Raw genomic sequence first — 27614 nt, 5'->3', positions numbered from 1 at the left:
AACATGGTGCTATGAAGATGTGGCCCTGGAGTGTGCTGGCTTCCTGACAGGCATTGGCCTGGACACCACATTCATGATGTGCAGCATCCCCCTCAGGGGGTTCGATCAGGTACTGCACTTATCACAATTTTACATTTTTCAAAATTGATTTGACACTATTTTAATGAATTTCTTATTTCTCTATACTGTATCGTGTTTATAGTGTAACTCAAATGTGTTGTAGCTTTTAAATATATTTCAGAGATCGTAGAATCTCTCACTACTCATTTACAAATTGATATAGATTTTTTTGTTTTATTTTATTTAACCTTTTATTTAACTAGGCAAGTCGGTTAATTAACAACAAATTCTTATTTGCAATGCCGGCCAAACCCGGACGACGCTGGGCCAATTGTGCCGCTGGGCCAACCTGAATTTCTCCCCTCTTGTCTTGTGTGTGCTGCAGCAAATGGCAGGGCTGGTGACTGACTACATGGAGGCCTATGGCACCAAGTTCTCCTGGAGGAGTGTCCCCAAGAGACTGGACAAGCTGTCCTCTGGGACGCTGCAGGTGACTTGGACAGACAAACATACAGTACCAACAGGACACCTTTGACTCTGTGCTGTGGGCCGTAGGTGAGTGTGTCGGGGAAGGAAGAGAATTGTCCCACAAATTACTACATTAATACCCTAATGTTTGGAAGAAATCATTACTATTTTAGTAGTAGCTGCAATCACATGTGTTGAGTATGCCACATAACATACAATAAGCTTTGCAAAGACGTATCGGTTAAACCACTAGTCCCCCTTCCCTTTCCAGACATTTGTTTTATTGTCATCTACAAAAGAGTGCAGTGTCAGCAGACGGTGTATCAAGCCTAAAAACAAGGTAATAAAGGGTGAATGATGGAGTCACCAGGGGAAGTGTTAATCACCCAGCCGAGTGCTGGGTCCGGGTCCTGGGCCTGGCTGGGGCGGGGGCAGGATGCAACCAGGCACGGGTCACTGCATTCCCTCCTTTGTTCTCTCGCTCTGCTCTGGGCTTTCCTGCCCGTCGTACCAGCCCTGCGGAAACCAGCCTGCCACGCCACCCAACTCTACCTCCTGCAGCATCTGTCACTGCACGGCTGGCCCTGTCTGTCTGCGGCTCTGTACCCACACCAGACCTCTTTCCCTAGTCCTTTTCTGTCTTTATCACACCATATAATTTCTCTCATTCCGCCAACCAACACAATGGAGGGAACTTCCGCCTGGCTGCCCGGCAGACGTTTATTTGTGTTGAGATGGTCCCAAAGATGACGCGTTTCCGAAAGCCTGACTACACCCCTCCGCAGTGTGTGACTACAGTACCAGCCAGGACAGGCCAGGGCATCTCTCTCTGCCTGTGCGTGTGACAGGGAGCATGTGACATGTGGACCAGGATGTGGGTGATCTTTTGGGAGAGATTGCGTTTTACCCACCCTGGCAGGTTGTAGCTCTCAGAGAGCTGAGGTTCAAACAATGTGGAGGTCAAGGCACAGTGTCCAGTCTGTCGACTGCAGTCAAAATACCAAGCCCTTGAGACTCACTGGGATTGGGAAATTGGCAGCAAAAATAATATTTGTTATAGAGTTATATTTTGGTGGATGGACATCTTCCTCTGCACTCTCACCCAGTAGGGGGTAAAGCATGACCCAGTAGGGGTAAAGGATGACCCACTGTGTCTACTCTGGGTGGCAGGTAGCCTAACGATTAGAGCTATTGGGCCATTAACCAAAAGGTTGCGAGTTTTAATCCTGAGTCGACAAGGTGAAAAATGTTTCCATGTGCACTTGAGCAAGGTACTTAACCCGAATTGCTCCAGGGTTGCTGACGGCAATGGCAGACCATGGCCTTAACCCTAACTGCTCTAGGGTTGCCGACTGTAATGGCAGACCATGGCCGGGCTCCCTTTCTCCGAGGGCGTCCCAGGAAGAGTTGGGATATGCAAAAAACACATTTCCAATAGGAGAAACATAAGCACCCACCAAAATTATGTAATCAAATCAAGCTTTATTTATACAGCACATTTCAGACATGGAATGCAACGCAATGTGCTTCATAGAAATAAAAGCTGAAATATGTTCTGCACAACAAACATGAGATAAAAAATTTAAAAAAGAATAACAAACTGAACAACTAACTATGGAAAAGCAAAGCTAAACAGATGTTTTAAGATCTTTGTTTAAATATGTCAACAGTTTCAGCCCCCCTCAGGTTTTCTGGAAGGCTATTCCAGAGGCTTGGGTTATAATAATTAAAGGCTGCCTCTTGGTCCTCGGCTTTGGGATAGTGAAAAAGACACGTGCAACAGGACCTGAGGGACCTATTGGGTACATAACTTAAAAGCATGTCTGACATGTATTGGGGTGCACATTCGTGGATTGATTTAAAAACCAATAGAAAAGTCTTTAAATTAATTCTAAAACTAACAGGCAGCCAGTGGAGAGACCTTAAAACCGGTGTAATGTCTGGTCTTGGTCAGTACCCACGCTGCAGCATTCTGTATGTTTTGCAGTTGACCAATGGCTTTCTTGGGAAGACCAGACAGGAGAGCATTACAGTAGTCAAGCCTGCTTGTAATAAAAGCATGGGTAGTCTCTCTGTATCAGCCCGAGAGAGATGCCTGCACCTTGGTAGTGTTCCTCAGGTAGTAAAAAGCTATTTTGGTCACATTCATGTGTGATTTAAAATTTTGCTCAGAATCTAAAATAACACCTTGGTTTTTATCTTTATTGCCCGTCATGTAAAATGTGCAGCCTAGATTTCCTCTGTGCTTTGGCTCCAACAATGAGTACCTCAGTCTTGTCTTGATTTAGCTGGAGGATGTTGTGAGCCATCCAAGTATTTGCATCACTGATATAGTCTAATAAATGATCAGTGAAGCTAACATTCTCTGCTGACATGTAAAGCTGTGTATCATCTGCATAGCAGTGAACATCAATGCTCTGCTTTCTGATAACTTTGCTCCAGTTTCAACTTCCACCTGACTGTGCTGCTGCTCCAGTTTCAACTGTTCTGCCTTATTATTATTCGACCATGCTGGTCATTTATGAACATTTGAACATCTTGGCCATGTTCTGTTATAATCTCCACCCGGCACAGCCAGAAGAGGACTGGCCACCCCACATAGCCTGGTTCCTCTCTAGGTTTCTTCCTAGGTTTTGGCCTTTCTAGGGAGTTTTTCCTAGCCACCGTGCTTCTACACCTGCATTGCTTGCTGTTTGGGGTTTTAGGCTGGGTTTCTGTACAGCACTTTGAGATATCAGCTGATGTACGAAGGGCTATATAAATAAATTTGATTTGATTTGATTTTAAAGCATCCGCCAACTCCTGGACAGTCTGGTGCAACGTGGCGTTGGTGGATGGAGCGAGACATGATGTCCCAGATGTGCTCAATTGGATTCAGGTCTGGGGAACGGGCGGCCAGTCCATTGCATCAATGCCTTCCTCTTGCAGGAACTGCTGACACACTCTAGCCACATGAGATCTAGCATTGTCTTGCATTAGGAGGAACCCAGGGCCAACCGCACCAGCATATGGTCTCACAAGGGGTCTGAGGATCTCATCTCGGTACCAAATATGGCAGTCAGGCTACCTCTAGCGAGCACATGGAGGGCTGTGCGGCCCCCCAAAGAAATGCCACCCCACACCATGACTGACCCACCGCCAAACCGGTCATGCTGGAGGATGTTGCAGGCAGCAGAACGTTCTCCACGGCGTCTCCAGACTGTCACATGTGCTCAGTGTGAACCTGCTTTCATCTGTGAAGAACACAGGGCTCCAGTGGCGAATTTGCCAATCTTGGTGTTCTCTGGCAAATGCCAAACGTCCTGCACGGTGTTGGGCTGTAAGCACAACCCCCACCTGTGGACGTTGGGCCCTCATACCACCCTCATGGAGTCTGTTTCTGACCGTTTAAGCAGACACATGCACACATGCACATTCTGCCCCTGAACAGGCAGTTAACCCACTGTTCCTAGGCCGTCATTGAAAATAAGAATTTGTTCTTAACTGACTTGCCTAGTAAAATAAAGGTAAAATAAAAAAATTAAAAATCTGTAGCAACTTCAGAGGTAAGATTGTGTTTCTTAATAATGCATTCAGTATTACCCTGTGCTATGGGCAACAAGGTAGTAAAAAATAAGTGGTGATCAGATAAAGTAACATCAACAATAGAGGACATGTCAATAGGAAGACACTTGGTAATAACCAGGTCCAGGGTATAGCCACGGTTATGGGTGCACCCAGTAACATGTTGGATAAAGTCCATAGAGCTCAAAAGATTCATACATTCAATGGCCTTTGAGTCAGTCGCTTTGTCAACATGAATATGACAATTATTATTATTGGTTCTAAGAGGAATATTACTTTTTTTTTTAAAACGTCTGATTACAACCTTACATTACTACCTTACAGTGTAGGCTACAGTCTGTGGGCTTTACCCTGGTGTGCTCATGCAGGTCAGTGAGTACATCCTCTCCTTTGAAGTGTGGCTGTCTGACTGTGGGAGTTATGAGTGGGCCTCTCTCCACTTCCCCAATGTGCCCTTTACACTACAGGTCAGACTGGGTCTGTGCCCTCCTCAGTGGAGCTATAAAAGACTGTGGGTATGTCATGACTCTCCACCCTTTTCTCAGTGTGCACTTGCATTCTTCCCGTCATGGATTTAACAATGGTGGAAACTAGTGATGCACCAATGACATTTTTAGCCGATATCCGATATTTTCCTTGCCAAAAAAACGATACTGATATTTAAAAAGTTTGCGGCCTTAAGCATTCTAGTACAGTTAACACACAAAAACATGGACGCAGCGGTTTAAGGCACTGCATTTCAGTGCAAGAGGCGTCACTACAGTCCCTGGTTCGAATCCAGGCTGAATCACATCCGGCTGTGATTGGGAGTCCCATAGGGCAGCGCACAATTGGCCCCTCGTTGTTAACTGACTTGCCTAGTTAAATAAAGGTTACACACACACACACCACACTGACCAAAAAGTTATTTTGTTGGCATTTACGTATGTCCCCATTACCAGTAAAACATCATCAAAACCCATTTCTTTCACTTACTTGCAGTTTCGTTGTTGTTTTGTTCAGTCGTTTCATTCTCAACCAGGATTCTCATACTATGGAACGCCGTTTGGGTCTTTGCATGTCAAATAACACTATTTGACTTGTCAAATTAGCTTGTTGACCAATCAGGACCTGAATATGACTGCACATTACAATAATTTCACTCGTTCATAAAAATGTTTACGTAGTTATTACACATTGATTACACTTTCACTCGTATTTCACAACTATTCATCGATAGTTAGCCTTTAAAATAAAAGTATGTCATTGACAGTGATACAAATAGTAGAATTATGCCATAATTGAATAGATCTTACAAAACGAGGCTGGAATGTTATATAAAATCAACAAAAATAAATACATTTGGCAATCTGTTGAAATCACACTGGATGTATTCTACTTTAGAATTGCAATGGGGGCATAATTATTTCACTGTACAGCCTTACCAATGGATTGTGGATCAATGACATGGGGTATCAGTTTACTCAGTGACACCCAGACATCATTAGTGTCGTAGCTCTTGTTGCGTGACTCTGAGACAACTGTGAATTGAGCCACTATTGTCAACCTATGTGTATTGAACACTATTCCAGAGAAAAAACAATATTGCGTGGATGTTTTGGAGTCTGATAACTCTGAGGAGGACGTTGGGAAAATATATTGTGGTATTTAGTAGACTGGTACCCCATTTCATTGACCACCAATCCTTAGGTAAAGATGTACAGTGCAATATGAATGTCAATACACACAATAGGCTGACTGGGGAGGTGATTTCACAGTCACAGCCTCGCCATAAGAGCTACAGCGCTAATATTTGCCTAAACTCTACAATCGTGTTCTGTGGGTGTCACCGAGTAGACTGATACCCAATTTTATTGCTTTATATTCCAACCTTGTTTAACATTATCTAGTCTAAATATGGCATGATTCCACCAATTGTAACCTCCTGAATCATTGTCAGAGGTACTTTTATTTTGAAGGCAAAACACAAAGTCCACTATTGTGCCTAATCCTTATTGTGCCTAGATTCACAACACATCCCGGTCTGGTCGAGCCTCGCTAGCCAGCTGAAGCTTATAATGTTAGCTTTGGGCAACAGGGTTAAGCAGCTGGCTAGCTATTTATTTTCATGAACTGAAGTTTACCTAGCTAATACTTACAAGGATTCCTAAATTATTGCTAAGAATAATGAAAATGACTGCAGTTTCTACTGGTAATTGTTTTCAGGCTGGTTGTATTGGTGCTAGCTAGGTACCAAGTTAAAGCTAGCTAGCTACCCCAGAAGTTGCGGTCGAACAAATGATGCTTTATTCCCTACGCGATGTAAACCCATTGTTCGTGGCCGGAGTTTGCAGACTTTGTTGTACAGCTTTGACAGTGCTACTGACAGTAGTGGTGGCGCTTGGCTTGCAAATTCAGAACACACAACATTCTATAGTAGAACTGTGTTATTTGACGTGTCAAATTAAAAGCTTATTTAACGCGTCAAATAGTGTTTGACATATCTTTTTTTTTTTTTACATGCAAAGACCCAAATGGCGTTCCATAGCATGTCGTGAAGCTAATAGCAGTGATGCTAATACTGTGTAACTCCGATAGGGCAACGTGTACCGGTGCTCGACCATATGGCGCAAGCCAACATCACCCACGGCAGAGTTGGTTGTCAAGGGCAACGAATTCCATTATCTTGGTGTTAATGGATTTCGCCTTTGAGTTGTCTCGCAGAAATGTTGATTGCTCTATCCACACAGTAGACATTGTGGGCTTGGTTAGGAATGCTGTGTTGCACGTGTAGTGCAAAGTTTTACGTGGCTATATTCCAACATGTACCTACGTTTATATAGGTATGTACATCAGCTTTGACATCGGTTTTGCATATCGCCGTTAAACTAGACATCTGGCCGATACCGATGTTGGCATTTTTTTAGCTAATATCGTCAAATTCTGATATGTTCACCAATATATCGTGCATCCCTAGTGGAGACCCCCTTTAACCAATGATTACACTTGCATTGATTCATGCTTTTAAATCAACTGATGGGAAGTGTGCAAGTGCAAACTTTAGGGAAATGGTGGAGAATCAGGACTCAAGACAGTGAGCTTCTCTGAGGGAGGGATTCGTAGCTGTTGGTGGGACTGCCTGTTCCAGTCTTCTAGCTATAGCTAGGCTACATCCTTCTCCATGCACAGCTTCCACAGCCTGACCTTCCTCAGGGCCGCACATAGGCCAATAGCACAGATACGGAAACAGCCTATTTCCTCTAGGTGTACCATGTTACTTTTCTCTCCTATGTACATGTCTGTTGTCCCCAACACCTTTTCTTTCTCAAATTTTGAGGGACACAGAAAGAGATTGAAGACTGTGAGGGTGTCAGGGGTTGGTATATGCCTCCATGGGAACTGAATTGCCAAGATGTGAAGCCTCGGAGTCTCCCCACACTCTGACAAACAGAAAAGTATATCTGAGGCAAAGTACAGAATCTCATTCAATCATATCTCTTATTCTCATTTTAGGCCTTTGAACATAATGCCTTCTCAGAAACCCCTTTTTCTAGACAAAATAATCTATTTCCCAAAAAGTCATTCTTTCTGACTTCCTTCTCTTGTCTTTGTTCACTTGATTGATTTGCTAAACCACCATGTACAGTAGTTGGTCTCATTTCAAGTCGTGCCAGAAAGCTTGTTGTGGCTAATTAGCTGGTTGGTCTTGAGATTTCCTCTGTGTGCCACAATAGTCTTTGTTCAGTGTGGTCCTATCAGGCCTGCCTGTCATTGGCTCTCATTGCCCATTATGTGTGGCTCCACACTCACTGAAGGCTCTTATCAGGAGAACCTCTGTTGTTCTGTCTCACCACACAATGGATCAGTGGCGCTCCAACAGTCTCCAATCATAGACAGAGAAACCTAGAAACGCAGGAAATGCCAGACTAGAGTGGCTCTTGTAGTTTAGTCTATACATAGAGCAGAGTGGACACTAGTCTAGGATAGCCCACCTGACTCCAGTCTCTGTGGTGGTTGGTAGAACTGGGCTGTGATTTGGTAGAACTGTGCTGTGATAGCAAAGTGGGGCTAGACCTAAGAACAACCTTTTTTTTGTAAATACAACTTGCTATAGTGTCTAACTATGCACTGTCTATTAGCCAGATATGCATGCAGTGTACAATCCCCTGGTATACATTTACATTTGTTTAATACTTTGAGAAAGGCAGCCATGACAGGGAGAGATCCCTGTGTTAGACCTACTCTGTGTAGTTGAACACTGGTGACTGCATGGTCCTGCTTGACTAGCCTAGTGCAGCTCTTCCAGGAAAACAGCTACTATGAGCCTTACTGCCTGTCTCTGAGCCTTACTGCCTGGGGGCGGTTGTCCGATAGCATCTATGTGGGTACCTCTGGGCACTACCGGGGAGGAGTTGGGGAACTTATTTTGTTACCCAGGCAGGGAATGAAAAGGTGAGGCAGTGAGGGGGAAGTGGAGGGAGGTAGAGAGAGCCTCGACCGGGGCCCAGCCTGGTGGCAGGGGTGCTTGGTGCTCCCCGTCACCATAGAGACGGACGGCAAGATGGGCGAGCATCGACAGCATCAGTCAACTGTCCTGCAGGAAATGGGAGAAATGACACCCAGGGATCCTCCCTATCCCCCGCCTGCTCATTATTCACTCCCCGCCAAAAGACAAGCCACTCTCCCCCTCTCATAGCTGTTCATGTGTTTTCTTTTCTAATTCCTGGATAAGATCTCTCTGTTGGATGAAGAGTAGCAGGACCTGCCTTAAACATAAACCCGCTAGCGTGCCAACTGAATGGTATGTGTTATGAACACTGAGCAGTCAGAGTTTTTCTAAGAATCCAAGATTCTTGTTCCCTCCCCTCTTTATCAATGTGTAATGTAATATTAAGTGTCTGACTGTGTTTTCCTCTGCTTGACCATAGGCAGAGCTTCTGAAACCAAATCTCTCAACCTGGAGAAAGTTGGCGTCAAGCTCAGCAAGGAGTCTGGGAAAATAATTGTGGCTGCCGACGAATCCATATCCGTGCCGAACATCTACGCTTTTGTTGATATCGGTGAGGTAGGTGTTGATCATGTCCGTCATCCTAACAGTATACTCACCCAGCCTTACAATGCCAACATGAACCTCTTCTGGAATGTATGGACATCTGAAATAAAACCTACAGTTGCCCAAATAAGCCTACCAAGGTGACACTGTAGGAAAGAAACCTACGGTGTGCAAGAAGTTGAAGTGGTACTGTAGTTCACTCTTCAATCCCAAATGAATGCGCTAGCTAGATGGGCACCATATCATTTTAGATGTTGCTTGTTTTTAAATTTGAGATTTAGTCATGAAGCTGGATCTAAACAACAGATTTTTGTGCATCTGTAACTTTATTCATTATTCATTCAAGATTATCCACATTAATGTAGAAGTGATTAGAAATATATTCCTAAAATAAGTGACTCAACAATGACACAATACATTATTTACCATTCATTTCTATTGGGCACAAAATAATCTGAAACCCAACCAAAACAAACAGCAAACACATCCAACAAGTTTGTAGAGTCACAACCTTGATGTAATCTTTGTGTGCTTGGAGTATGGGACCATGTTTCACTGTCCCAATACTTTTGGAGCTCACTGCAGCTGGATCTACACAACAGAGATCTCCTTTCTAACTACTGTACTGCTGTATCACAATACTCTATCTACTTGTATTAAATGTCAGTCCTGTCTTTTCATTTGGCCAGCTATGGGTTTCCTAACTAAAACAGGCCTCTCCAGACTGTTAGTTTGACACAGTCACTTTTAGTCCTGATGCCTGTCATCTTTTCACATATTGGGAGAATTTTTAAAAGGGGGTGGATTGATATTAATTCGATATGTCCAAACGGAGCACCTTTTTGTGTTGAGATGTTGAAGAGCACTTGGCACTGCCAAGAAACGCATATCTATGACGCAGATCGGGATGGTGTGTAAACACAGGTACTCAAATATCACCACACACATTCAGACAAACTCACGAACACACACGCTCACCTCCAGTGCCAGAGGAGCTGTCTTGGACAACAGGATGTGCAACAGTGGTGGTAATCAAACAGGTTGCTGATGACTTAAGTTATGCTTTCAGAGAGGATTCACCCTGCAGCTCTGCAGTTTTCTTTGTTAGAGTATTTCAGTGTTTTTCTAGAGGACATTTATCTGGCGTAAATCCAGACCCACAGTTTGCAATTCAAATAGCATCCTATTCCCTATATAGTGCACTACTTTTCACCAGAGCCCTATGGGAATAGAGTGCCATTTGGGACATATCCACAGCGGCAGGTAACCTAGTGGTTAGAGCGTTGGACTAGTAACCGAAAGGTTGTAAGATTGAATCCCTGAGCTGACAAGGTAAACATTGTTAATCGACCATCATTGAGAATAAGAATTTGTTCTTAACTGACTTAACTGGCTGGTTAAATAAACAAAATATTCTAATCCTTGTCAGTACATTACAGTTCAGTGAGAAGCAGCATGTTGTTAACAATCAGTTAGGTGGAGTGGGGAAGATTCTTGAGCGAATACAAAAGCTATGATTGTTTTTCAATGTGCTAAGCAATTTAGAAACCTTTAGTCAATGCCATTGTAATGATTTTGTGTTCAAGACTGTACTCTTATTCTGAATGCAATTCTGCAAGTTAACAAAATGTTAACAAAATTCCACTTAGAACTTGCGCTATGACTCTGCACTTGCCCTGCCTATTCTTGCCCTGCCTATTCTTGCCCTGCCTACTCTTGCCCTGCCTACTCTTGCCCTGCCTACTCTTGCCCTGCCTATTCTTGCCCTGCCTACTCTTGCCCTGCCTATTCTTGCCCTGCCTACTCTTGCCCTGCCCCGCCTACTCTTACCCTGCCCCGCCTACCCCTGCCCCGCCTACTGCCCCGCCTTGCCCTGCCCCGCCTACTCTTGCCCTGCCCCGCCTACTCTTGCCCTGCCTATTTGCTTGTAAATATCAATTGCTATTTATTTTTCATTTATGTGTTATGTTTTATGACTGTTGCAATATGAATTGCCTCTCTGAGGACATTGTTTTGAGGCTGCAGGTTTGTCTACACAGTAACTCACAGGCACAACTGTCCACTCTCTCTAAATAGCCGAAGGGCCTGTTTTAGGAAGGTGGACTCTGTGACTGTGTGACACAGCCTGAATACATTTAAGCGCATACAATATGCATGCATGTACACTGTCTATTTGTCTGCTTCCCTCTCTCTCTGTCCTGTCACTCATTAGCGTTCTGTGTTCCCAGTGTTGTCCTGTGTTGACCCCCACCGCCGTTAAGGCAGGGAAGCTCCTCCAGACCAATGAGCTCATGAACTACGACAACGTGAGTAGACATCCAACACGCACACACACACACACACAGTACACACGCCATAGACACAAACCACACACACGTACACATACCGTACACACAGTATACACACCATACACACACACACACCATAGACATACACATACATACACACAAATACAGCACACATGCACACACACCATAGACACACAGTACACACATGTACACACAGACAGTACACCTGATCTGTACCTCTCCACAACTTTTTCCCTGGCCTGTTTGGAGAGCTCCTTGGTATTCATGGTGCCCCTTGCTTGGTGTTGTTGCAGACTCTGGGGCCTTTCAGAACAGGTGTGTGTATATATATACTGAGATCATGTGACTGATCATGTGACACTTAGATTGCACACAGGTGGACTTTATTTAACTAATTATGTGACTTCTGAAGGTAATTGGTTGCACCAGATCTTACTTAGGGGCTTCATAGCAAAGGGGGTGAATACATATGCACACACCAATTTTTCTTTTCACTTTACCAATTTGGACTGTTTTGTGTATGTGCATTTCATGAAATCCAACTAAAAATCCATTTAAATTACAGGTTGTAATGCAACAAAATAGGAAAAACGCCAAGGAGAATGAATACTTTTGCAATGCACTGTACAGTACACACCATAGACACACACATACAGTACACGCCATAGACACACACATACAGTACACGCCAGTTTTCCCTTTTCCCCAAACCCTAAACCTTAACTTGAATTGTAACCCTCACCTAAAACCATAAGTCTAAAATAGCCCTTTTCCTTGTGGGGACCGGCAAAATGTCCCGAATTGTTTGAATGTTCCTTGTTTTATTATCCTTTTGTGAGGACTTCTGGTCCCCACAATAATTTTTTTTTAAATTATTATTTTTTTTTTCACCTTTATTTAACCAGGTAGGCTAGTTGAGAACAAGTTCTCATTTACAACTGCGACCTGGCCAAGATAAAGCATAGCAGTGTGAACAGACAACACAGAGTTACACATGGAGTAAACAATTAACAAGTCAATAACACAGTAGGAAAAAAAGGGGAGTCTATATACATTGTGTGCAAAAGGCATGAGGAGGTAGGCGAATAATTACAATTTTGCAGATTAATAACACTGGAGTGATAAATGATCAGAAAAGTAAATAAATAAAAACAGTATGGGGATGAGGTAGGTAAAAATGGGTGGGCTATTTACCGATAGACTATGTTCAGCTGCAGCGATCGGTTAACTGCTCAGATAGCAGATGTTTGAAGTTGGTGAGGGAGATAAAAGTCTCCAACTTTAGCGATTTTTGCAGAATAGTAAAATCTAAAACACACACACACATCCCATAGGCACACACACACTACTCCCATGCTTTCCCTCATCTCTCCACAGCTTGTCTGTATGAGACCTTTTGAAGCGTTTGTTTTCAGTTTCTGTGGAGTGTGATTTTAATGCCTTGTTGTTTTCCCTGGATTATGCAGCCTGGTCTGACTCATATGGTTTTAATGGTACACACTGCACGTCTGCACCCTTTTCCAAATGTTAATTCCAAAACTATTCATAATGCTTAAATGCCAATTGTTTGGGTTCTTTGTCTCTTTCCTTTTTTTGTGGTCTTTTGTAGCTTTGTTCTGTGACCACTTTATTGTGCTTAATTGTAGATGTTGGAAGATACAGTGACAGGCCTGAAGTATGGCTCTGCCTATCTATCCTGCTATAACTTTGTTTGTTGTATTTAGGGTTGCAAATGGTTGGAAACCTTTCGGAAATTTTCCATGGTAAATTAAGCCCTGGAATTTGGGGGAATTTTGCTTAAATTCATCAGAAAAGTTAGCTTATAACAGTGAACCTTTTTTTGTGGGATACACATAAGGCAATTCTAGGTCTTGTGGCATATTTTGGTTAAACTATCCCCAATTCAATGGAATTGCAACCCTCTGCATGCACAGTGCATTCTTCCATCACATGTGCAGTGAACTCTTCCATCACATGTACAGCTGATTCTTAAGATCTTGCACACTAATGAGATGTTATTGAGCCCACACTACTACACTGTCTGAGCCAAGGACTACATGCTTTCTGGTAAGTTTTGATTACAATACTGGGTGGGGTGAATCTATTTTTATATGACATACATGATTGATAAATACACATTCAAAGTGTGTTTAAATCATTTCTGTCTTAACCATTTCTGCTAGTTAGTTTTTGCTACCAGGTGTGTCCTAGCTTGCTTGAACCTGTTAAGGCATGTTAATTCACCTGTTTCCATACATGTTTAATTTTAAAACATGTATCTTACAAAGGAGTTGTTTAATCTAACTGCTTAACTATTTATCTGTACATGGAATTGTATTTATGAATTTTTTTAACTATTTAAAAAAAAAATCTTTACAGGAAAATGCCACGGGCACTATCTGATGTGTGGAGACATTTCACTGCAGCTAATGTAGAAGGAAGAGCTGTGTACATTTGCAAATACTGTGCCAGATCATATGTGAAGAATGCTGCAAAGATGCAGAATCATCTGGCCAAGTGCATAAAGTTCCCTCAGTTTTCACAAGCAACCTCTGATAAAAGTCCCTCTACTTCTATTCAAGGTGAATATTATGAATCCGACACCTTATCGGTAGCAACAGCTCATGGTCCTCCTGGAATCAAGTTTTTTTTGGAGGAACATAGTCAGAGAAATGCTGATGAGTGTCTTGCTCGAGCTGTGTATGCAACTGGCTCACCTCTGATGCTCACAGGCAATGTGTATTGGAAGAGATTTCTGAATGTTCTTCGCCCAGCATACACCCCTCCAACCTGACATGCTTTATCCTGTCATTTGCTTGATGAAGAGTTCAACAGAGTTCAAGTGAAGGTAAAGAAAATCATAGAGAAAGCAGACTGTTGCAATCATCTCTGATGGGTGGTTGAATGTTTGTGAGCAAGGAATAATTAACTACATCATCTCCACCCCTCAACCAGTATTCTACAAGAGCACAGACACACCAGTCTCTACATTGCAGATGAGCTGAAGGCAGTCGTCAATGACCTTGGACCACAGAAGGTATTTGCACTGGTGACAGACCATGCTGCGAACATGAAGGCTGCTTGGTCTAAAGTGGAGGAGTCCTCCCCTCACATTACACCCATCGGCTGTGCTGCTCATGCATTGAATCTGCTCCTCAAGGACATCATGGCACTGACAACAATGGATACACTCTACAAGAGAGCCAGGAAATGGTTAGGTATGTGAGGGGTCATCAAGTTGTAGCAGCAATCTACCTCACCAAGCAAAATGAGAAGAATAAGAGCACCACACTGAAGCTGCCCAGCAACACCCGTTAGGGTGGTGTTGTCATCATGTTTTACAGTCTCCTGGAGGGGAAGGAGTCTCTCCAAGAAATGGCCATATCACAGTGTGCCGATATGGACAGCCCCATCAAGAGGTTCATCCTGGATGTTTTATTTTGGGAGAGAGTGGTAAGCAGCCTGAAACTCCTGAAACCTATAGCAGTAGCCATTGCACAGATTGAGAGAGACAATGCCATCCTGTCTGATGTTCAGACTCTGCTTGCAGATGTAAGAGAAGAAATCCGTACTCCCCTGCCCACTTCATTGTTGCTCCAAGCAGAGGAAACTGCAGTTCTGAAATGCATCAAAAAGTGTGAAGACTTCTGCCTGAAGCCCATACACACCGCAGCGTACATGTTGGACCCCAAGTATGCTGGCAAGAGCATCCTGTCTGGTGCAGAGAACAACCAGGCCTATGGTGTCATCACTACCGTGTCTCGCCACCTTGGCCTGGATAAGGTAGTCTGGCAAAGTACACTTCCAAGCATGGGCTTTGGGATGGCAATGCAATATGGAAGTTGTGCCAACATATCTCATCAGTCACCTGGTGGAAGGAACTTTGCGGATTTGAGTCTCTTTCCCCTGTTGACTCCCTCATCCTCCAAATCCCACCAACATCAGCTGCCTCAGAGCGCAACTGGTCCTTGTTTTGGGAACACACACACCAAAGCATGCAACAGGCTGACCAATGCAAGGGTTGAAAAATTGGTGGCCGCCCGGGCCAATTTGGGGCTTTTTGAGCCTTACAATGAGCCATCCTCAACAAGGTTGGAAAGTGACAGTGAAGATGAGGCCTCAGTCTGATGTTCAAGAGGTGGACATTGAGGAGGTCTAGGGAGAAGACATGGAAGCCTGAGAGGCAGGCAGTCTAGAAACTAAAGCTTTGGTTATCATTTTACAGATGTATGTTGAAAATGCTTTTGGGAGATGTGATGGATCATTGGGGATCATTCAATATCCCCATTTGTTGTTCAGTGAAATCATCCCATGTGAAGAGTCAACTCATTTAAAGTTCAATTTGTAACTAAATTGTTGTTGATTTTTTTCTATTGGAAGGATTTCATAGTTTGCAATTGTCCACTTATGATAAGGTGAAAGGTTTATGTTTGTCTCCATATGATATGGTAAATATATCCAATACAAAAAACATCTACATTTTAAATGGTATTAATATTTATTTGCATATTTCCGTTAATTCCCATATATTCCCATTAATTCCCACGGAAAGTTTCCACCTCTGAATATTCCCACAAATGTGTAACCCTAGTTGTATCTCTGTCAGTGTCTGTCTGTCAGGCTGCCACCCCACTGGAGCACTGCTGTGTGGGGCTGTCTATCCTCATGGGACGTGATGTAACAAGACTTTGTGTGCTCTCTGATCGATTGTGTCTGTAGGTTGCCACCACAGTGTTCACCCCTCTGGAGTATGGCTGTGTGGGCCTCTCAGAGGAGGAGGCTGAGAGCAGACATCCATCCATCCAGGACTCCATCGAGGTATAGTAAACCTAATTCTAAACCACTAACATGGTTGCTGGTATTCTATCTTGGCCCATGTTTTGGGTTTTAAGAAGATTTGAGAAAATGATGGTTTGTTGGGGGAGCTTTCAGTTCTTACAGGATTGTGAATGCAGGTGTTCCTCTGTTTACTACTTTATACATGTATGCAAAGTCGTATGTGTTTCGCTCTGTGTGTGTGCAGTGTGCCAGCTGCTAACACCTGCACCTAGAGAGCCCCAGCTCGATGTCGAGTGATGCGTAGCTCCTGTGTGTGATTGACAGGTGAGCAGAGGGCCTGATTGAGGTGTGTATAAGGTGCTGACAGGCGCTGTGTGATCTAAAGCACCGCAGCAGGAGAGGTGCACCATGGGTCCTGACAGCTGCCTGTGTGCATGGCCTGGCCTGCGACTTGTGTCGGCATGCACGCTGGCTCAATATAAAACACAGCATGAAACCAGGATCTCAAATGTACCTTTTTTTAAGCAAGCAAAGAGTTGTGAAAGCATAGTATTGTAATACCATGTTCTAGTGAACGATCTATGATGTAGGGCCTACCTCCTAACACAAGCAAGTATTGTAAAATTATTTTATGGACACAAACTCTGGTTTTACTTCGGTACTTCAATTTTTGACAGTAATTATGTTGTAACAATAAGTGATTGCTTAATAACATAAATTAATGATACTATACTGTGTATCGTTGGTGGACTAATGGACATGATTCTCTCTGTGTCCAGGTGTACCATGCCTTCTACAAGCTTCTGGAGTTTACAGTGGCTGAGAGATGCCAGCATGTGTTACATTAAGGTCAGGACAGCTCTGAGTAGCGTTGCAAAATTCCTCTAACTTTCCCAAAATGTCCAGGGATTCCAAATTGCCTGCTTATTCCCTCCTGTTTATAGGAATTTTCCACCAGGATTCCTGGAGATCTGGAAAATCTGTGAATTTTGGGAAAGTTATGTGAATGTTGATACCTTACCTTAGATCATCCATCTGGCACATACTGGGTAGTCTATAGTGTAGTTTAATAGCCTTATTTTTCCTCTGGACTGTAGCTTGGAGGTTTGGTGTAACGTTGTTTCTTTCCCTGCCTCAGGTGGTGTGTGAGCGGGATGGAGGCCAGAGGATTCTGGGCCTGCACTTCACCAGTTCAAACGCTGGAGAGGTCACTCAGGGCTTCGCTATGGGCTTCCAGTAAGTCAACAACTCTGCTAGATGGACTTAGATAGGCACTCAGAATAGATGATAGTGTTCTGTTGTGGCAAGTTTTTAAGAAACTGCTAAAGTGCTTTTTAAAACATATGGGGTCTAATGTAAATTACTTAAACTAACATATGTGAGCCTCATCATTACAGCAGCAGAGGGATACTAATAAGAGAAACTTAAAGATGGGAGAATGTGTGTTGCTCTCCAGACAGCTATATGAATGTGATGTCTGTCTGTCTCTCCAGGTGTGGAGCCACCCTCACTCACCTGACTCACCTGGAGCTAACCAAAGTGAACGTCAGCAAGCGCTCAGGGCTGGACGCCACGGTTACCGGCTGCTGAAGTTAAGCACCCCCTTCTCTCAACACACTTGAGCACACGGGAAGGAACCTCTTCTTAGAGACAGGGAAAAAGTGACAGTGCTCTCCTAAATTCTACATAACTGTCCATGTAATCCTATAGCTGCTCTCTCGATCAGCCTAAAATGTCTCTCAGTTCTACGGCGTTTCAGGGACAGTATTCATAGTCTCAGATAGAGTAGGACTGCTGATCTAGGATTCGTTTTTCCTTCTAGGTACTATTGAATAAGATTATATGGACAGGGGGGGACCTGATTCAAGATCAGCACTCCTACTATGAGAGTCTTTATGAATACTAAGGCCCAGTTTCTCGTGCCTGATTGTGTCGTATCATTGCAGGGTCCTCCAGGTCATGGCTGTAATGCTATATGCAGGGAAAGCCAGATTTGTGTCAGGTTTGACTTGTGGCCTCATTAACCAGGCAATGGTTATCCAATTTAGCCCCATAATGTAAGTACTCTCCTCTACTCCCTCTCTGAAAGCCATAAGGAGTTCTAGATCCAGGTTAGTGAAACGTCCAGCCACAAGCATCGTCCTTTAAATAAACAGGTTCATAAATCAGGATTAGGGCCCATTCCAGTTTGTTGAAACAGGACTGTATAAGAGAGAGAGAAAGCTGTGCAACTAATGTTTCTGAAATATATTCTGCAAATATTGTTGTTTCTCCGCCTGTGCTTTCCTGTCCATTAGTCTTGAGTGATACATGTGTTGCCTGGGCGACACTGATTGATGTTCTCATGGCCGTCGCCGCTGTGACACCACCCCGTTTCCCATGGACACACACAAACAGTCGGCAGGCCGACTGTCAGTCAGAGAGGTGTTGCGCTGGGCCCAGCCGGGGCCTGGCCAGTGCTGCTGCCCCTCTCCAGCACTCTGCTCCCCTCCCCTCAACCCACTCAACTCCAATGCACAAAGGAATACGGTGGGACTGCAATAACAGCCTCTGTCAGTCTGTGTGTGGGGATCCCTTGGCCAGCAGTCTCTGGCAACCCATCCCTCCCTCTATGGGAGTGATGGAGACTGAGGGAACTGCCTGGGCCGGGCCACAGTAGTGGAGGTACCTAACACTACCTAATGGTGGCGGTATTGCCCTTTTTTCTTCCTTGCCGGTCAAGAAATTATAGGTTAGCGAAGTCTGTGTATGAAGAATAAGCCCTCATGCATTCAAGGTCCACATTTAAAACCTCTAATCCATATTTAAGATATCTGTAATTGAATCAATGTGGAGGCTGTGGAGACTTTTGTAGTGCCAACTGATAACATTGTGTATTTACACAGTTCAGCTCAGAGTCATCACCCTACCCTCTGAGAAGGCCATTTAGTTTATTTCTCTTAAATGACATTATACTGTTTTTTTAATAGTCACATACATTCTGTCGTACTATTCAAGTCTTCAAACAATGTCAAGTACGTCTTTTTACATGAGTCCACTCTTCACCCAATCACCCTTTCCTTAAAGCTTTAAGCACCAGATGTCAGAGCAGCTCACAGATCACTGCACCTGTACATAGCCCATCTGTAAACAGCCCAACTATCTACCTACCTCATCCCCATACTGTATTTATTTATTTGTCTTGCTCCTTTGCACCCCAGTATCTCTACTTGCACATTCATCTTCTGCACATCTACCATTCCAGTGTTTAATTGCTATATTGTAATTACTTCGCCACCATTTATTGCCTTAACTCCCTTATCTTACCTCATTTGCACTCACTGTATACAGACTTTTTGTTTTCTTTGTTCTACTGTATTATGGACTGTATGTTTTATTTATTCCATGTGTAACTCTGTTTTGTTGTATTGTGTCGAATTGCTATGCTTTATCTTGGCCAGGTCGCAGTTGCAAATGAGAACTTGTTCTCAACTAGCCTACCTGGTTAAATAAAGGTGAAATAAATAAATAACCACTGGAAGCATAGAACTATGCAGTGCTGGACAAGTCATGCAGTTGAATTGAGTGGAGCAGAGTAGGGAGTGGTGGAGGTGAGGGGTCTAAGAGGAGGGAACTGGGCTGGTTTATTTATGTTTGAAGTCTAATCTGCCTGGCCTGATTAATGATCTTGACGAGGGGAGTGACAGCACACAGCACGGGCGATGGAGGGAGAGATGGAGGAGAGAAGGGCGCAGCAGCCCTACCAGGTTTATATGGACCTGGGGTTGAGAGCGAGGGATGCAGCCAGGACATGGGGAGAGGTAGAGGAGGTTATGGAGAAGGTGTAGAAGGAGGGGGTGATTCCTGTGTGCTCTGTTCAGGGACTGGGTGCTGACTGAAGGACCCTGAACCCCCGCTCGGCAGAAACAGCTTGACTCTATCACCCACAGAACAGCACAAAGTTAGCCCACATGCTCTTAGCTGCAAGGCTGGGGACATGCAAAACACTGACTAACTGTTGTATTGGCCATGGATAGATAAGTTAATGTCTCTGCTTAATGAGGCACTCGGTCTAGAGACTAGGCTGCCTCTGAGCCCAAGGCTACATACAGATAATAATGTATTGTCTGTTTACGTTTTCTTATTTCTGACTACTGCTTTTTCTGTGCAAATGCACTATTATTTAAAAAGTCAATCATATTTGTGGCTGAATTGTTTGGAATGTCTTTATTCGTTGTTGTTGATATACAGACAGTGCCTTGGGTCTTTAATTGGACAACCGCGTCAGCCTTGCAGAACGTAATGCTAAGTTGCTCACTGGGGTCAGGGTTAAACTTTCAGGTCGCCAGCTAATGATGACTTGCACTAAAACCCACAACTGGGGAGGGCATGTCTTATGACACCTGGCGACCAACTTTAGTTACTGTAAATAGAGTAGCCTAATTTACAATGAAGCTCCGTACTGCATTATTTATGTGTAAAGTAAGGAATAAAATATGAGATTGCACTGATGACTCCCATTAAAATAATGATGTCCTCTGTGTGTGCATGGGTGCCTTTGTCTGTGCCTGCGTCCGCGTGTGTGAGAGTGTGTATTTTGTCTGGGAGTTGGTCTCGCTGGTTGTTAGGTCAGTTCCTTGTCGGAGGCTGTGCAGTGAGTAGCACGTAGGGGTGGTCACACTGACCTCTCCCCAGCTCTGCTGACAGGCTCCTCTGCTATGCAGCCCTGTCACTCAACCCTCTGCATCAACAATGGCACAAATTCCTCTGTTTGTTTGGTTAAGGACAGGGCTCTCACAAACCCAGAACCTCCTTAGGATCCCCAAACAGCTTCACCCCTGAACTGAGGCCCGTGTCAATCTGGAATCTGCCCTCAGACCACTAGCGATTAAAGTTAATTGAGTGGCTCAAGAATAGTGATATTGAACCCATTTTGCAACAGCAAAAGGATTTGTGTTTTTATTTCCCTCAAAAATGGAGCAAACAGATTAAATCTAGCTTGGAAACACACTTAGCATAACATGTCAAAATGTCAAGGTGCCGCTCAGGGGTGTTTTCTGTCTTAATCTCACACATTGAAAGTTTACAGTCTTGACTGTGAGTCAACATACACTGGGCCATTGTGACTTTAGTCCCTGAGCCCTTACAGCCAGCACAGGGAGAGCAGACACACGCAAAAGGTACAGAGCCCCACGGCCGGGGAGGCAGACATATCTGCCTTGTGTAAACATTCCAAATGCTGGAAACAGAAAAGGCTAAACCAGACAAGGATTATCCCACATAAATTAATTGGGGCTGATTATGTCCGAGGTGTAGTGCTGCCAGTCTCCCTCAGCTGTCTGACAGTCTAAAATGCCTGGAGGGCTCAGTGATGGAGAGTGGTACCAGGAAGACTTAGGGAAGAAGTAGAAGGAGCCTCTAGTACTCATGGGTAGTCAAGCTGAGCAACTCACCCCGGTCTGTAGCATTCTGCACTGTGCGGTCTGGTCTGCCAAGTTTGAGACCATTTAGCTTTAAGACTCCTAGAAGGAATTGTAGTAAGCTTAACGGTGACTGAAACAACTTGAACATGGGTGATGAACAATGACTTGTATGGGTATGGTGATGAACTAGAATGGAGCGCTTGCAATGTAACGAATGTCTATTCCGGTAGCGTTACACAGGGGAGCTATTTGGTAGTCATAAAAATGATATATATATATATATATATACAGTGGGGCAAAAAAGTATTTAGTCAGCCACCAATTGTGCAAGTTCTCCCACTTAAAAAGATGAGAAAGGTCTGTAATTTTCATCATAGGTACACTTCAACTATGACAGACAAAATTAGAGAAAAAAATCCAGAAAATCACGTAGGATTTTTTATGAATTTATTTGCAAATTATGGTGGAAAATAAGTATTTGGTCACCTACAAACAAGCAAGATTTCTGGCTCTCACAGACCTGTAACTTCTTCTTTAAGAGGCTCCTCTGTCCTTCACTCGTTACCTGTATTAATGGCACCTGTTTGAACTTGTTATCAGTATAAAAGACACCTGTCCACAACCTCAAACAGTCACACTCCAAACTCCACTATGGCCAAGACCAAAGAGCTGTCAAAGGACACCAGAAACAAAATTGTAGACCTGCACCAGGATGGGAAGACTGAATCTGCAATAGGTAAGCAGCTTGGTTTGAAGAAATCAACTGTGGGAGCAGTTATTAGGAAATGGAAGACATACAAGACCACTGATAATCTCCCTCAATCTGGGGCTCCATGCAAGATCTCACCCTGTGGGGTCAATATGATCACAAGAACGGTGAGCAAAAATCCCAGAACCACACGGGGGGACCTAGTAAATGACCTGCAGAGAGCTGGGACCAAAGTAACAAAGCCTACCATCAGTAACACACTACGCCGCCAGGGACTCAAATCCTGCACTGCCAGACGTGTCCCCCTGCTTAAGCCAGTACATGTCCAGGCCCGTCTGAAGTTTGCTAGAGAGCATTTGGATGATCCAGAAGAAGATTGGGAGAATGTTATATGGTCAGATGAAACCAAAATAGAACTTTTTGGTAAAAACTCAACTTGTCGTGTTTGGAGGACAAAGAATGCTGAGTTGCATCCAAAGAACACCATACCTACTGTGAAGCATGGGGGTGGAAACATCATGCTTTGGGGCTGTTTTTCTGCAAAGGGACCAGGACGACTGATCCATGTAAAGGAAAGAATGAATGGGGCCATGTATCGTAAGATTTTGAGTGAAAACCTCCTTCCATCAGCAAGGGCATTGAAGATGAAACGTGGCTGGGTCTTTCAGCATGACAATGATCCCAAACACACCGCCCGGGCAACGAAGGAGTGGCTTCGTAAGAAGCATTTCAAGGTCCTGGAGTGGCCTAGCCAGTCTCCAGATCTCAACTCCAAAGAAAATCTTTGGAGATAGTTGAAAGTCTGTGTTGCCCAGCAACATCCCCAAAACATCACTGCTCTAGAGGAGATCTGCATGGAGGAATGGGCCAAAATACCAGCAACCGTGTGTGAAGACTTACAGAAAACGTTTGACCTCTGTCATTGCCAACAAAGGTTATATAACAAAGTATTGAGATAAACTTTTGTTATTGACCAAATACTTATTTTCCACCATCATTTGCAAATAAATTCATTAAAAATCCTACAATGTGATTTTCTGGATTTTCTTTTCTCATTTTGTCTGTCATAGTTGAAGTGTACCTATGATGAAAATTACAGGCCTCTCTCATATTTTTAAGTGGGAGAACTTGCACAATTGGTGGCTGACTAAATACTTTTTTGCCCTACTGTACCAGTCAAAAGTTTGAACACACCTACTCATTCAAGGGTTCTTCTGTATTGTTACTATTTGTTACATTGTTGAATAATAGTGAAGACATCAAAACTATGAAATAACACATGGAATCATGTAGTAACTAAAAAAGTGTTAACAAATCAAAATATTTTATATTTGAGATTCTTCAAAGTAGCCACCATTTGCCTTGATGACAGCTTGGCACACGCTTGACATTCTCAACCAGCTTCATGAGGTAGTCACCTGGAATGCATTTTAATTAACAGGTGTGTCTTAAGTTAATTTGTGGAATTTCTTTCCTTAATGCGTTTCAGCCAATCAGTTGTGTTGTGACAAGGTAAGGTTGGTATACAGAAGATGGCCCTATTTGGTAAATTACTATTAAAATACTAAGTCCATATTATGGCAAGAACAGCTCAAATAAGCAAAGAGAAACGACAGTCCATCAATACTTTAAGACATGGTCAGTCAATCCGGAAAATGTAAAGAACTTTGAAAGTTTCTTCAAGTGCAGTTGCAAAAACCATCAAGCGCTGTGATGAAACTGGCTCTCATGAGGACCACCACAGGAAAGGAAGACCCAGAGTTTCCTTTGCTGCAGAGGATAAGTTCAATGGCGTTACCAGCTTCAGAAATTGCAGCCCAAATAAATGCTTCATAGAGTTCAAGTAACAGACATATCTCAACATCAATTTTTCAGAGGAGACTGCGTGAATCAGGCCTTCATGGTCGAATTGCTGCAAAGAAACTACTACTAAAGGACACCAATAATAAGAAGAGACTTGCTTGGGCCAAGAAACATAAGCAATGGACATTAGACCGGTGGAAATCTGTCCTTTGGCCTGATGAGTCCAAATTTGAGATTTTTGGTTTCAACCGGTGTGTCTTTGTGAGACGCAGAGTAGGTGAACGGATGATCTCTGCATATGTGGTTCCCACCGTGAAGCATGGAGGAGGAGGTGTGGGGGTGCTTTCCTGGTGACACTAGGATTTATTTAGAATTCAAGGTCCACTTAACCAGCATGGTTACCACAGCATTCTGCAGCGATACGCCATCCCATCTGGTTTGTGCTTAGTGGGACTATCATTTGTTTTTCAACATGACAATGACCCAAAATAACCCTTCAAGCTATGTAAGGGCTATTTGACCAAGGATAGTGATGGAGTGCTGCATCAGATGACCTGGCCTCCACAATCACCTGACCTCAACCCAATTGAGATGGTTTGGAATGAGTTGGACCGCAGAGTGAAGGAAAAGTAGCCAACAAGTGCTCAGCATATGTGGAAACTCCTTCAAGACTGTTGGAAAAGCATTCCAGGGGAAGCTATTTGAGAGAATGCCAAGAGTGTGCAAAGCTGTCATCAAGGCAAAGGCTATCTGAAATATATTTTGATCTTTTTAATACTTTTTTGGTTACTACATGATTCCATTAGTTATTTCATAGTTTTGATGTCTTCACTATTATTCTACAATGTAGAAAATAGTACAAATAAATAAATAACCCTTGCATGAGTAGTTGTGTCCAAACTTTTGACTGGTACTGTGTATATATCCTGATGGCGGTGATCTCTGTAGGTTCTTCAAGGCCAAGGTTATCAACGGCTGACAGTTTTTAATAAAGTTTGTGACTTAGTCAGCAGTTTCACCACTCCCTGACTTGAATCTCAACGCTGTCTGTCTCAACCATTCACAACAACTGACCCGCTGTATTCCTACATTGAGTTACAGTAGGGGGGATTTGCACCCTTTATGGCAACTGTTATAGTTCTCAATAGAAGGTTAATCCACAAGTCACCCCTCTTTCACCCAGAACCACAGACACCTGTTACAGCCAGATAAAGACATGACTTATAACTGACTCTGAGGTGGAGGGGAAACTGAGTTTGACAGAACACAGTTGGGTCCTGTCCTGATGGTAGTTCTGCTCTGCTCCTCAGTAGAGGTGAAGGGCTGTGAAATGGGCTTATCAACCTCAGATAAGGACAGATACACTCTGGAATGGGACTTTATTAATTACACATGGCTTCTAAAATACATTTTCTCCTGAGGGGATGTCTGACAGAGAGAGATGTTTCTTTGTCTAAACTGGTTAACCCCACCGGCCAGCCACCACAATCCTTCATAGGCCACCAACGCCTCTGACCATTAGTAATAATAAGGGCATATGACATAGCATTTTTTGCGGTTTTGACTTCAATAAAATAGAGTAATTATAATCACCTACCTCAACTATTAAATCATCTAGTCAGGACTGGCCACACAGGAAGCTTCTTTATTACTTTGTCTTGATGAAGTGTGTTAATGAGTTATCTGTGGATTTCCCATGACAAAGGGACATTGTCGATAGTATAGGTAGGCTGTGTGTGTGTGTGTGTGCCAAAACCACAGATCAGCAGGATTGGCCTTTTACTTCAGCGGGTCTGCTCTGCTTCCTAACAAATAAACACCTGCACTGGTGTTTGGGGTTAAACAAGGCACGAGCCTAGCACACAATGTTGTGAGAGACAGACACTTGCATGCAAATAATTATTTGATATGTGCTAGAGTATTCTATCCCCATATTAATTTTGTAGGTGTGCTCTGTTTACTCAAATATAGCAATGACTAATTAAAATGGTATAATTAATCATTTGAAATGCTATAACACTGTATGGTTATTTTTGTGTATATTCCAAAATATTCATAGACGTATGTCAGCATTCATAGATACCTTAAAATCCCAAGTAAGCATCCGGTTTATTATAAGCTCGTTTTAAGCTCCCCACTCAGTGAGGGAAAAGGGAAAGCAGCAGCAGTGTAAACGTCCATATTACAATTTCTTTCCAAATCTATCTCTTCTGCCTGTGTTTGCCCTGGGGCCCTTGTGTTATCAGTCTGACACAGCCATAAATCAAGGACTTATCTCCTCCCGCCATGACACTATTCCCCACTTTACAGCCAAAACATTAGCTGGCGAGTTAGCTTGGAGGAGGGGAGGGGGTGATAGTTTGACTGGCAGAACCAACAGATTGCATTTTCTCTCCTCTGACTGTCCTGTCGCTCCTGTCCATAGACCGAAAGAGACAGAGCTTCATAGATCGTTATGCAACGCTGACAGATTGCATGCTGAGATAACCCCGGGATGCCTGTCGATGGCGGTCCTGATTTATGCCCTCTTTCCTGTTTAGCCAGCTCAAGCTGTCTGTCTGTCTGTCTGTGTGTGGCGAGACCGCCCGCCGGCATATTAAAACTGCACACACACAATGCCATGCACTGGTTGGTTTCTGTTCTGGTGTTCCCCGGTAGTCTTTTATCTCTGGCATTTTGTTTGTCGCAATGATCTGATGAGATATGGCTGGCGTGTGTGTGTGTGCACGCATCTGTAACAGTCCCTATAACTAAAGCTGTTGTGAATACCTTGGTACTCCCAAAAATACTGTTTTAGTAATGTAACCCTTTGGCCCAGTGCCAGAGTATAGGCAGGGTGATCATTATGTGGAGGACTGTACTATTGGCACAGCATCCTGTTGTGTTGAGCTTTCTCTTCTTGAGCGTTGGCCCTGCCACTGCAACTGAATGGGATGGGAAAGTCAAGAGGACGTGGACTTGGACGCGAACTTGGAGGTAATCATCCTTTCCCTGCTGTGGCTGACTTACAGTAAGAGACCATGAGAACCAGCCAGGGCTGCACCATCTGCATCAGCAGAGGGAGTTTCACAAAGCCCTGATAACAACATTAACTTCAGACATCGTGTGCTCCCCCTCTCAACGAGTTCAGGGGAGGATTGCTTAGGGGTGGTGGTGCTTATTGTGACAGTGTATCTGCTATGTTCTGTTATGCTCCCCCAGGGCAGGCTGAACAGGCCTGAGTCTTCATTAAAAGCGTGTTAGGTTGCCTCCCCCACGGCCCGGCCTCACCCGTCTCACCTCACCCTCCCTGGCCTGCGATCTCTCCGCTCACACCCTGAGCCCACAGCCCACCTCACCTCAGCACTGATGCCCAAAAAAAACAGCAGGACCTGGGAGAACCCATGGATCACCACCTCCCATACACACGTCATATTTCTCTCTCACACGCTAGATTTTCTTATGAAACAAAACTCCATTATTGACAATGCTTCAATTTGGCCAATTAA

General features: G+C 43.7%; 1 pseudogene; it reads left to right on the top strand.

Moving 5' to 3' along the window:
• LOC112262703 overlaps nt 1–19418 on the top strand; it is a 29261-nt pseudogene extending 9843 nt beyond the window's left edge.
• The last annotated feature ends 8196 nt before the right edge of the window (nt 19419–27614 follow it).

This window comes from Oncorhynchus tshawytscha, linkage group LG12, assembly GCF_018296145.1.
Source record: "Oncorhynchus tshawytscha isolate Ot180627B linkage group LG12, Otsh_v2.0, whole genome shotgun sequence".
NCBI lineage: Eukaryota > Metazoa > Chordata > Actinopteri > Salmoniformes > Salmonidae > Oncorhynchus > Oncorhynchus tshawytscha.
Note: the sequence above shows the minus strand (reverse complement) of the source record. Positions and strands in the feature narration are given on the sequence as shown.